The sequence below is a fragment of the Phalangium opilio genome, unplaced genomic scaffold (genome assembly GCF_054372755.1).
Source record: "Phalangium opilio isolate 3A_F unplaced genomic scaffold, DU_Popi_V2 ptg000013l_1, whole genome shotgun sequence".
In the NCBI taxonomy this organism is placed as follows: domain Eukaryota; kingdom Metazoa; phylum Arthropoda; class Arachnida; order Opiliones; family Phalangiidae; genus Phalangium; species Phalangium opilio.
The window spans coordinates 3,831,501-3,844,955 of record NW_028324148.1 but is presented as its reverse complement, the minus strand read 5'-3'; the positions used below and the strand labels follow the sequence as shown (position 1 = coordinate 3,844,955).

Below are 13,455 nucleotides of genomic sequence, written 5' to 3'. Positions count from 1 at the left end.
GACGCCTAGTCGGGTACCAACCGCTCTAGTCACGGTGGTAGAGTCAAGGAACTGTATGTTTTGCGAGGACAGCGGGCATCAGTGAAGCGCGTTCGGGGAAACAACGGTCGAACAAAAGCGTGCTATCCTTAAGGGGAAGGGGAGGTGTTACGTGTGTCTTGGAACGCGTCATAACGCGAGAAACTGTTGGGACAGGACAAAACTTGAAGTTTTTTCTAAATGTAACTTCAAACATCATCCGATTTTATGTTTGAGCAAAGAACAGTCAGGGAACGGTATCGCGACGGGACCGAAGCGGACAACAGAATCTTGACGGTAGTAACGGAAAGGAAGCCACGGTTTCTTGTTCAACGGCAACAAACCTAATGAACAGAAGAACTATATATCTTCAAACGGCGCAGGCGACGCATCGTGGGCCGGAATAGCAACAAGAAAGGCTTCGCTGCCTGTTCGATAGAGCAAGTCATCGAACATTCATCAAGGATGAAATCTCGCGTCGTTGTAACTTATCAGTTATCGGCGAAGAAATTCTGGAAGTATACAGATTTGAAAGCTATACAGAGAGAGTTGAAAGAAGACTCGTTAGAATCACGCTGGAAAATATTCGAGATCCCAGGAAGAGGATCGAAATAGACGCGCTCGAGTCTCCTTATATCTGTAGCACTCTCATTGCCATCCCAGAAGGTGACATGACAGCGGAACTTCGAAAGAGAGGGCTGGAAGTAGAGCTCGGCATTATCTATCCATTATCCACAAATTGGTAGATAAGAGTTGCCATTGATGTATTCATTTTTACCTACTGTATAGTGCATTGTGTAAATAGTTGTGGCTTAATGAATGTGAGTGCGTGAAACCTATGTCGCCGGAGTGGCGAGAGAAATTAATCTTGGCGAACGACTAAGTGTCGCCATTTTAACAAAACAATGCAAGAACCAAAGGAACTTGGAAACGGCTTAAAAAGAATCAAGGCGCCAGGCAGGTCACGACCTTAAAGGTCGGACCTTTTATTTTACCTGGAACCAAGAAGTTGGAGACTCCAAAAATTGAAAGAGAAAGACACTTCTTAACTTGGACTCCTTCGGAAGAGCCACGAATTTTGGCTGCGAACAGCGAAATGAAATGAGGAGGACTTAAGAAGAGCTCGGCATTATCTATCCATTATCCACAAATTGGTGGATAACCGATTTATTACAAACAAAGTTGTGGATTACAATTCGATTTAACATGTAAGTACTGTGGATAATTTTCGAGTATGGATAAAGATAAAATAACGTGGATAATGGATAGATAATGCCGAGCTCTAGCTGGAAGTGAACACGAACAAGATTCAGGCTTCACAGGAAATAGAGACTACCTTCGGATGGTCAGTACAGGGACCGAAATCGTCACATTCATCTACATTGTCGATTGGAGTATACAGTGTCTCAGTAATGACAATTGGAGTCGATGACGCTGAAACCGAACTGAACAAGCAAATTCAAGCTTCATGGGAGCTTGATTCTGTTGGGAATTAGGAAGATGGAACGAAATCCCTAACAGAACTAAAGGTTTTGGAACTTGAGAATTCTGTCACTTTTAAGAATGACCGATACGAAGTGTGCCTACCATGGAACGAACGAAAGGAAGAGCTTTGTGATAACTATAATGTGGCCCAAAGAAGAACTCTGAGACTAGCCAAGAGATTTAGAACAGATCCTGTATTATTTAAGGGATACAGAGATGTCATACAGGAGAAGGAAGAAAAGGGAATAATTGAAGAGTTTAAGGAAGAAGATAATTCGAATAATAACCCAAGGTATTTTTAACCCCATCAAGCGGTCATCCGCGAAAACCACGATACGACCAAGTTACGAGTGGTGTACGACGCTTCGTCCCACGAGAATGGGGTGCCTTCGCTCAATGACTTCTTGTCTACTGGAATAAATCTCAATCCAGAGCTACTCGGAATTCTTATTCGGTTTCGGAAATTCAAAACGGCGTTCACGGCGGACATAGAAAAGGCGTTTTTGGTGATTTCGTTGTTTCCAAGGGACAAAGACGCGGTTCGCTTTCTGTGGTACGCAGATCCTGAAAGGCTGGATGAGATCAAAACATATCGAATAACCAGAGTACCGTTTGGAGCTTCTGCTAGTCCATTTCTGCTTTCGGCTACGATACATCATCAACTTTAGCAGCATGAAGATGAACAGGGCAAACTCTGTCAACTACTGAAGGAAGGAACGTACGTAGATGACACGATTTCCGGGGCTTCAGGAGATCAGGAAGCGTACGAGATATCAGTAAAGGCAAAGGAACTAATGAACAAGGCAGGGATGAACCTTCGAAAATGGTGCACAAATTTAATGGCGTTGCAGGCTAGGTGGGATCGGGAAGAATCAGAGCCCAAGTCGAACGTCCCGAGTCATTCATTTAAAACGGAAGAGCTCAAGGAGAACCTGAAGGTTCTAGGATTGACGTGGAATCCAGGCAACGACACAGTAGTATTCGATTTGCGGTCGCTCCTGGAATAAATTACCACCAAGGAAATAACCAAGATTAGTGTCCTGAGGTGTGTAGCACGTATCTTCGACCCTATAGGGTTTTTGACTCCATTCATCGTTCGAATGAAAATACTGTTTCAAGAACTTTGGCAAGGCGGGTTAAAATGGGATGAAACGCTAACAGGAGAGTTAGGGAAGAGGTTCGAAGACTGGTGTGCTGAACTTCCAAGGTTACACATACTCGAAATTCCTCGACATTATTATGGCGGTCTCACTGAAAATGAAATCGAAAGACGTCAAATTCACGTACTCTGTGACGCAAGCGAACGAGCGTATTCAACGGTAATATATCTAAGATAAGAGAATTCAAACGAACTCGTGGGCGTCAAATTGCTCCTGTCAAAATCGAAGGTGGCACCCTTGAAAAGGATAACCTTGGCCAGGTTGGAGCTGATGGGCGCAGTCCTAGGAGCTCGGATGCTGAGTTATGTCAAGAATAATTTGCATGAGGAAATTTCAAGCGTCCACATGTGGACGGACTCGCAAATTGCGCTACATTGGATCAAGGGCAATTCTCTAAAATGGAAACCCTTTGTGGCCAACAGGGTACAGGAAGTTCAGGCAATTACGGAACCAGTTGTCTGGAACCACGTAAAAGGGACTGAGAATCCGGGGGATCTGCCAACAAGGGGCATGAACGTCGGAAAGCTGCTAACAAGCGACATGTGGTGGCGAGGTGCAGAATGGTTGAAACTTAAAGAAGATCAATGGCCAACCAGAAGGAATAGCGAACAAACGTTCGAAGAGAAGGAAACGGAAATGAGACCAAGATATCAGGAAGTGGTTCAAGCAAGCTGCGCTGCATTACCTAAAAACGAATCCATAATAGATCTGGCTCGTTTCAGTACATTGACAAGGGCAAAGCGAGTAATGGCATAGATCCTGAGATGGATATGGAATGGAAAAAATCCTGGGAACAAGAAAGTTGTTCCACTCGCGGCAGAGGAAATGGATAAGGCCGAAATGGGTTTGGTTATGCAGGCGCAAGCCGAAGACTTCTCTGAAGAACTGGAAAAATTAAGGAAAGGGCAGGGCGTGGGTACAGGCTCGAGACTTAGGACTTTAAACCCCATCTTAGATAGTGATGGGACTATTCGTTTAGGAGGAAGACTAAACAAATCGAACTTCAGTTACAGCCAAAAGCATCCTTACATTCTATCAGGAAAGAATAGACTCTCAGAACTACTGGTCATGTAGTGGTCATTCCCGACTAATGCACTCTGTGGTACGAGATACCCTAACGGAGGTTAGAGAAAAATTTTCGATAACACGAGGCCGACAAGTGGCGAAGTCAATTCTAGGACGTTGTGTCACTTGCAAGAGATTCACTGTAAAACCTGGACAAATGAGTTTTGCTCCTTTACCTCAAGATCGGATTACGGAACCGCCCACGTTCACAGTGTGTGACTTGGATTTCGTGGGCCCACTTTACGTGAAGACCGGAAGAAGCACAGTAAAGACATACGTGGCGTTATTCACATCCGCGGTGACGCGTGGGATTCATCTCGAGCTCGTGTCGGATCAAACAACAGAAAATTTCCTCCTCGCGGTTTATTTTACGTAGAGGTGTTCCAAGTGTAACATACTCGGATAACGTGCGTACATTCTAAAGAGCGGAAATAGAACTGAAGGAAATTTGGTCGAAAATCAAGAGCCCACAGTTCAAGGACTTTATAGCGGGCAAGGCTATCACGTGGAAGTACATCACCGAAAGAGTCGCCAGCATTGAAAAAAGTGCTGGGGAAAGCTAGTCTAACTCACGAAGAGTTAGAGACCACGCTGACTGAAGTTGATGCGTTAATAAATTCAAGGCCTCTGACGTTTGTTTATAACGACGCGGAGGAACCTTCGCCACGCAGCCCTGGACATTTTCTTGTGGGTCAACGCATAACCACTTTGCCTTCGAGGTCCTTCTCAGAGAAGGAAAAGGTCACGGCTAGCCAATCAGAGCTTCAAAAGAGGTACAAGTACAGGCAAAGGTTGCTGGACCAGTTCTGGTCACGTTGGCGGAAGGAAGGTGCGTTCAGCACATCACCAAAACAATCCAAAGACGGAAACCGAATTAAAGGTGGGAGACCTAGTTTTGATACACGAGGACAAACTTCCCAGGACGTATTGGAAGACGGGTATAATGAAGGAACAGTTAGTGGGTAGAGACAAAAAAGTCAAATCATACTCTATAAAAATGAGTCACGGACAAGATCTCAAAAGGCCAATACAATTGATTTAACCAATAGAAGTTAATGGTTAATGATTATTACTGAAATCAATTTGAATTTGGAAAATTGTTATATGTAACGGGAGCGTGGATCGAGTGGGCTATGCTGTCAGGCAGAAACTTTGTCTCAGTTAGACTGCTACAACGAAAACCGAAAACCAGTAACATAAGTCTAAGGCAGTCATCTGAAAGACTCAAAACGATGACTCTGATTCTTCTGAATTTGAAATATCAGTAGAAATTATTCTAGATAATTCTCAGAGTTATTTTAAATATTTTAATGCTCAAAACCAGGGGATAAAAAAAGGCCAAAATAATTTTAGTATGAAAATTTGATGTTTTCAGTGATAAATTAATCTCATTGGTGATAACTGATTAAATGGTACCTGATAGCATTAGTCACTAACTTGCAATATTAGGTCCCTTATGCTTAAGCTCCCCTATATTTATGTTTGTGCTTAGTGCAGATTTTAAAAATGCAACAGTTTCTTAACAATCTTAATTAAATGAAGACTGAAGGAACAGATATTAATAAAAATGTCTTCGTGGACAAAGACTAGAAAAAGTAAATGATAAGAGAACAAAATGGAATGACCGAAGTAACAGATATTAAATTTTTTCAGTTTAAAGACATGATTATAAAACATCAATTACTTAAAAAAAATACTTATCTTCGTTTTTTTCACCAAAATTACATTTGCCCAAAAATTTTGAATCATGAAATTTTCCATTCTTTTCAAAATGGTTCGTGTCAAATCTTTACTATATAACAGATACACGCGACATCGTTTAGATTTACAGCTAGATTTCCAGTGTAGACCATGATGGAAACAGTTCCACGTTAGTGATATTTAAATGGATTGCAGCTTTTAATTTCAACTACAATACGTTTTAATACTGGAAACTAAGCCCAATAGTGAAATAAATACACAGCCCACCATTTGTTGGTGTCCATTTACGTGTTTCGTGTTATACGTTTGCTCATAAATAGCAAGTCGAAGTCGTACCAAACTAATTCAATCACAACTTTTAAAACAGTTCTCACGCACTCAATAATATACCAAAGGTTTTTTTGTTAATAATATCTCTTATCCAAATTTTAATGATTGAATTATAAAACATTTTAAATCGTCGACCCAAAAAATGAGACCCAATCGAATCGTGGTCGTATAAATTCAGGCGCAAAACCAAAGCACCCTAAAGCGACGTTTAAAATGTCAATCATGATGAAAGATAAAATTTCTAACTTCGGTTGCATTTAGTCGTTTTAAACAACGTTTCCTCTTAAGTTAGAAAAGAGGAACCTTTAAAAATAAACCATATACATACTCGGATATTTATTCTAATCCTTTTCATTCGAAAACTGTTAAAATGAAAGCTTTAATAATAATAATAATAATACCAAAAAGGATATATAGAATGAATAATCTGTCTTTCGAAAACAATGCAAATGTAATTTTGGTGAAAAAAACGAAGATAAGTATTTTTTTAAAAAAAAATTGATGTTTATAATCATGTCTTAGAATCATGTCTTTAAACTGAAAATTTTTAATATCTGTTACTTCGGTTATTCCATTTTGTTCTCTTATCATTTACTTTTTCTAGTCTATGTCCACGAAGACATTTTTATTAATACGAAGGTTGATCTCGCGGCTTGCCGTGAGACGAGGTCCAGGTAGCGGGTGACGAAATCTGGGGTAACGTCGAATCGAGGTATCGCCGAATGGGCGGCAGTTGCACGGAGAACTCGGCGGCGTTCTGGTTTCTCTAAATAATTAGTTAGTCCAGGGTGAAGGGGGTTCGTAGATCGGTACTGTCGAGGAGTTTTGATTGCGTTGTTTTCGGGAAGGTCTCATAATTGGGTGATGAGCGGTTCTCGGGCCTCGGATACTGCGTTAGGCTTAACGATAGTGCACGTTGACTAATACGTGAGACGGTCAGGTGAGGTACGGACTCGGAGAGACCGACGGAGATTACTGTGAGAAACCGAAGGGGCTCGGTTTGGGGGCAGAGGTCTGCTGGCCGGTTCGAGAGAGTGTGCAGTGGGGGGACGAGAGAGTGAGCTCCTGGGGGAAGGAACACGTGCATTACATTACATTAAACCAACATTTGAGCCTAATTTAAACAAAATGTACTTTTGGACTGACTCTACCATAGCGTTGAGTTGGCTAAAAGGAGATCCTAAAACATGGAAAACATTCGTATCAAACAGAGCACAAGAAATACAAACACTGTCTGACGTAAAGTCATGGTATCATTGTCCTGGGTCAGAAAACCCCGCCAATTTGCCTAGTAGAGGGATGGGCGCAGAAAAATTAGTAAATAGCAGAGTTTGGTGGCACGGAACACAATGGCTATCACAACCCAGGGAAAGTTGGCCAAAACATCACCCAACAGAATCAAGCCCAGACTTAGTGGATCTAGAACGTCGCAAAATAACAGTAGCTTTAAAGGGGAACTCTGCTCGGTTGGCGCCCCTTTAGTGAAACTTTCCTGTGTAGCTCCAAACGCCGAGAAAATGTGCTGCCGCCTAGGCGAAAAAGTTTGCAACTCAGTTTATTTCTAACGAATTTTCTACTCCCCCCTTTCCTCATCCGTTACCGCACCAACGACGAAGCCACGCTTCCTTTAGGTTCGCCAAACCCCCCCTCCCCCATGGATGATGCCCGCGCCACGTGACCGTTGATGGTAGGGATAGCTTAGAATGTTAAACGGGGGACGAAAAACGCCAGACTGGGTTTTCTTTTGCCCCTATATAGAGTAGTGGCACTCCATGTTAATTTCTCATAGAGCGTAACGTAGCCAAAGGCAGGGAGGTGCCATTACTCTATAGTCTTACTGCCATGATTATCCTGGGGACTGCGATACCAAGAAGGGGTTCGGAGTTTTAAGAGGGCAAAGGTTTAAACTGAAACCCCCTAACATTGCAATACTATTAAGTTTTTTCTCTATAAGAAGGAGGTACCTCCCCCCTTTTTTTTCAAATAAGGGCAGGGTGGCTTCGACCACCTGAATAGTTTGACAACCAATCACCTATAGCTGATTCCTTTATTCCCTTTTCCCAATGCCATACACACGCCTTTCAATCCATTTTCTCACTCTCTATGTGCTAAAGGCTAGTAGCTTTGAATAGAAAGGTCTTTCATAAAGATTCACTATTTTTTTCGATTCGATATTTTTAACTTAAAATGAAACTATGGAGACAAATATCTATACTCCTGTTTATCCGCACTTGAGAAACCGTACTTGCCATTATATATTGGCTAATGCTCCATTGCTCCTCAACTTCTACAATACTGTGAAGTGAGGTTGAACAAGAGTATATAATGAGCATTTTTATTTATTTCTTGGAAAAACTGAAAAAGTACATTGGTTTGAACGTTCTTCAAACGAAAGGGACGTGATCCATCTTTATATCCTGTGAACACCTGACGTGAAATGATTTGGTTATCCCGATCTAATAGGGAGCTAACAACTGGCTAGGGGGAAGAGATAGTCTGACGTCACGCAGCCCCTCTTTGGTTGTCATTTTTGCGCGTAGAATACTGTTTCCAACCGTTAGGGGGGATGAAACTCCAGTAAGAGATAGAAGGGTGTGACGTTTCAGGGTCAGAACTGTTAGCTCCCTATTCCTTATATCGTGTGATAATTGCGAAGTGTTTCGAACATACTTCTTTCTGAAATGAAATGACTCGTTAATCGCTTTACAATTACCTTTGCCATGTGTAATTGGCGAGTTGTTCTCGGTACAAGTGGCGATTAAATAATGTTACAATCACTGCAGTAACCATAATAGTGAGTAGCCCCTCGACGAGACTGATTTTTATCTCCATTTCTTCGGTGACCACATTCCAATGCACCTAAACATTTCCTTTATCTCCTTTTAAAATAATGAACGAATGAACTTGTATTCAAGGTAGAAATGTCAGAACCGGCCGATATTATGGGTGTGTTTGGGAAGCACTAGCCACCCGGAATTTCACTTTAAAGCAGAGTTGATACTAAGAAAAGGGTAGGAAAACCTCAATTACCCTCCCGAAATTAACACCATCCGCCAAGACTGAGAAATGGTATACATTCATGGATCTGGAGGGAATTCTTAGAACCCAAACAAAAATAAAACCACATTTCTGGTTTACAGACCCCCTTTACCTACAAACTATAGAAAATTTCGGAATATAAATACTGAGTAACCAACCCACAAGGGAGAGGCGGCCATTGGGGTATTCTCCCTCGCGCCAAGAAGAGACGCCAGAATGAGCCCGAGTTCACTGCTCGCGGGAGGCTAGCCAACTCGCACTGAATCTAGCGGGGTTTCTTGGCGCCAAGGAGGATACCGCAATGGTACCGTATTTAATTTCCGAAATGGTCTATACGGTAGGTAGCAAGGCGGATTTATAAGAGAGGAGGTTCAGAGTCAGACAAAATGCACGTAGTCCGCAGTTCATAAAATTACACTGTGGCGTTCCCCAGTTACCATGATTACCACGACCCCCTCACGGCAAGAGAGCGTACGTTCTCGCCCATGCGTTCAAGCCCCCTTTTTCTAGCCTCATCAGCTTGTTTATAATTTTGAATATTCCTCGTTTGCAAGAACGATCACGTGACGTGCGCCTTTACCAACGGCTTACGCGCCGATGCATGTTTTTTATTTCCACATTTCCAAAACGAGTCTTCTCTCTTATACATCCTCCTTGCCTTTAGCGAGCCGGCGCAAACATTATCCAACACCATCACACCCTGACCCCACTCAAAGTAACTAAGCAAGTACCAGTCCATAACCTCTACCCCTTAATGCCAATAAGGATGAATACATACATCTCCTTTGCTAATTACCACCTGGTATTATCTATCATTCGATGTTGCTAACAAAGACCAAAATTATTTTGCAATGTGCTAAGGTTGTACAATACCCAACAATGGTCTAAGGCTGTGCAGTGCATGACGCATAAGTTTTTTCTCCTTTCCTAAATCGTAGAAAATGTCTTTAGCCTACCTATTCTCTCCCAAACCTGTCTCGATTTATAGATACTATAGTTTGAAGCGCTACACCCTTTCCCTCTTGAAGCTGCCAGTTTAACAGCTCTATGATTAGACACGGTTATACGAGAAAGAATCACAACATTGTATAGAAAACCCTGGTTGCTAAAGGCTTGTCTATATACATGTTCAGGTACACAAACTGGTTCTGATGTTGTAAGACTGAAGTCAGGCCCGATATAGAGTAATGGCAGTACTACCTATACAAACGGCATACCTCCTATCTCTTAGCTCAGTGTCATCTTGTCATGCCACTACTGGGCGCGTACAGTATCCTCTCTTACAAAAGCGCGCCCAGAGGGAGGGATACACGGTTTTCACCCCTCTCTACCACCATTAGTCTATACACTGTATCCTCAAAAAGTTTTTATAAATACGAAGTATATTCTAACTATTGCGACTGTCCACTTAAAATATCGCGAGTGTCCATTTAAAATATCGCGAGTGTCCATTTAAAATATCGCGAGCGTCCATTTAAAATATCGCGAGTGTCCATTTAAAATATCGCGAGCGTCCATGTAAAATATCGCGAGCGTCCATTTAAAATATCGCGAGCGTCCATTTAAAATATCGCGAGTGTCCATTTAAAATATCGCGAGTGTCCGTTTAAAATATCGCGAGTGTCCATTTAAAATATCGCGAGTGTCCATTTAAAATATATCGAGCGTCCATTTAAATTTTGCCAAGCGTCCAGTAACCCAGTTCAATTTCATTTTGGTTCTCCCAGTGTTACTAAGCCAAGAGGCTGCAGGTAGAAAGGCTACAGTTCAGTTTGACGATCTTGGCTGACGTAGAATGCCTCACAATCAAAACATGGCACTGAAGATAAAGCTGAGAGGGAGCAACTTCTCCCGCCTCAATAATTTCAAACATTATTCACACGTCCTGTTAAATTGTCAGTAACGTCCTGGTGTATACGTACTATATAAAAGTCACAAAATGTTTAGTCACTAATCTTTTAAATTGGTCAAACTTAACATTCGATTTTTACCTCATTTTATTTTTGATGTTCATTACCAAACACCACTAAAATAATTATCCTGATAAAACAAAGCATGAATTAAAACCAGGCATGGATATAGTTTTGATGCTTTTATTAATAGTTACCTATCATCTTCATATAAAACAGTTCCGAACACAATTGACTTCATGCGATATGAAGAAAGCTCAATTCGTTTCTTACTAACCGTCTTTCTGAAATCCCGTCCCTAAGAAAGATACCTAACCGATCGCTAAACGCGCCCGGCCCCAAGCCCCCAACCAAACCAAGTCGAATGATTTCTCAATTCCGCGAATTTCCCCTCTCCTATGACTATAACAGCATAGTACAAAAAAAGAAAAATTCCAAGAATAAAAGAAGTTCCCAGGTGCGAAAAAGAAAAACCGCTCCTCGCTGTCACGAAAGAATGAGGAAAAGGGGTTCAAAATGGACTGCAAGGTTTTGCGCTCTAGGCGAGCTTCATTTATATTGATACGTGGAGTCCAGGTTGTAACCCACGTGACGCGATTCATCCACTCGTAGGGTATGGTCCTTTTTTCAAATTTTAGGCCACCGCCCCCAACGCGAGCGCCATCTAGCGTTCTAGATCGGTAATAAACCTCGCCGACGCTACCTTTAAAAGTTAATGAAAAACCTCAAACAAGGGCGCACGAAATAATTGACCTAGATAGACACAATTCTTTAGATAAACACTAAGAATCACGGCATATGTACTTTGATTCATAAACATAATGAAAAACAAAGGGGAGGTAAAATTGTCAGGTCCAATCACAACGGAAGAGATGGAACAATCGGAAATAATTTGGGTTAAATCAATTCAAAGACAAATATACCAGCAAGAATTAAACGAACTAAATTTTGGTGAAATTAGCAAAAACTCACACCTATATACCCTGCACCCAATGGTAAACAAACTAGGACTACTTTGCGTAGGGGGGAGGCTTCACGAATCTTCACTCACCTACGCCGAAAATCACCCTATTCTATTAAGTAAAAACGAACCTCTAGCAAAATTAATTATGATTAGAAGCCACATAAAAACAGGCCATGGTGGAATAAATGACACCATCAAGCAAACAAGAAAAAGATACTGATTTCCAGCAGGAAGACAGTTGGCGAGATCAGTAATTAAAAGCTGTTTAACATGCAAACGATTAAGTATTAAGCCCTTAGATACCCCAACAGAAGCGCTGCCAAAAGATAGAGTAGACGAAATGCCTGCATTTTCAATAATAGGGATAGATTTTCGGGGACCAATTCTAATTAAAAATGGAGCTCAAACTGACAAAGCCTACTTCTGTCTTGTTACTTGCGCGGTAACCCGTGCAGTACACTTAGAACTGGTTCCATCCCTAAGCACCGAGGATTTTCTTCTATCATTAAGACGACTTATCACTAGAAGGGGTGTACCTGATACAATTTACAGCGACAACGCTAAAACATTCAAAGCCGCTGACAAAAATTTAAAAACAATTTGGGGAAAATTAGACGAATCAAAATTTCAGGAATTTTTCACAAATAAGGGAATTAAATGGAAATATATCGTAGAAAGAAGTCCTTGGCAAGGAGGATGGTGGGGAGTTTTAGTCAAATCTACTAAAACAGCGTTAAAAAAGAATTTAGGTAACGCATTTCTAACCTATGTTGAAACGGAGACGGCGTTAACTGAGGCAGAGGCCATGATTAACTCTCGCCCCATAAGTTACTGCTACAATGATTTAAACGAACCAACCCCAATAACAAGTGCTGACTTTCTGATAGGTCGAAGGGTAACTTCATTATCCCCATTTCAAAACAAAAGTAACAAACAAACAGTGCCAGCTACAAGGGTTGAAATAAATAAATGACTTAAACACAGAGAAAACGTACTTAACAAACTATGGAAACGTTTTCTAACGAATACATGCTTCAGCTACGCACTGCCCATTATGGGAAAACACCAAAAAATTCAAATAATGTTAAGAAAAATGATGTAGTATTAATATTAGATGACAAACGTCCTAGACATATGTGGAAACTAGGTATAGTTCAAGAAGTAGTCATAGGTCGAGATGGACAAGCTAGAGCTTGTATGCTAAAAACAACAAATGGCACAACCATTAAACGAACTTAGCAACATATATGCAACTTAGAAATATATAATTAAAATGACCAAAAAAATGTATTTAAAAAAACTGTAAACTTAGAGTGTATAAACCTGTAAGGTAATACTTCGGAATTCTCCTCAAGTATTACCGGGTGGAGTGTTAAGAAACCAGCCACTAAATCCATTTTTATTAAAAGAGGGATATGCGGTTCGGCTCAGGGCTCGGTCTTTTCGACCGTTTTCTCTCTGAGCTTTACCGGGAGGGAGCTTGGCTTTTTCAGCCAGTGTCTACCCTCTATTAGCGATAGCGAGCTTTTATACTCTCCGGTTATGGCAGAGACACTAGCGCCATCTAAAATGGCGACGCTAGCGCCATCTAGACTACCCGGCCGTGACAATATCCCAACAACAGAGTTCAACACAGGATCCTGGGCTTCCTGTCGATACACAACCGAGGGGACGTTTGTCAAAATTCCGTACAGTTCTTTTGAAATCTATCTAAAATCTCTCTCGAGAATCTCGATATCCCGAAACCTTACCCTTAAAATCTCGAAATCCCGAAATCTCACGT

At 41.4% G+C, this 13,455-nt stretch overlaps 1 long non-coding RNA gene across 1 annotated transcript; it reads right to left on the bottom strand.

Annotated features, from left to right (window-relative positions):
• Nucleotides 1–10,250: 10,250 nt before the first annotated feature.
• On the bottom strand, nt 10,251–11,224 carry LOC149707851 (uncharacterized). The gene is made up of 3 exons (XR_016379944.1): nt 10,906–11,224; nt 10,790–10,838; nt 10,251–10,719 (listed from the first exon to the last, which is right to left on the bottom strand). It is a non-coding gene; the product is annotated as an uncharacterized LOC149707851 (long non-coding RNA).
• Between the last annotated feature and the right edge of the window lie 2,231 nt (nt 11,225–13,455).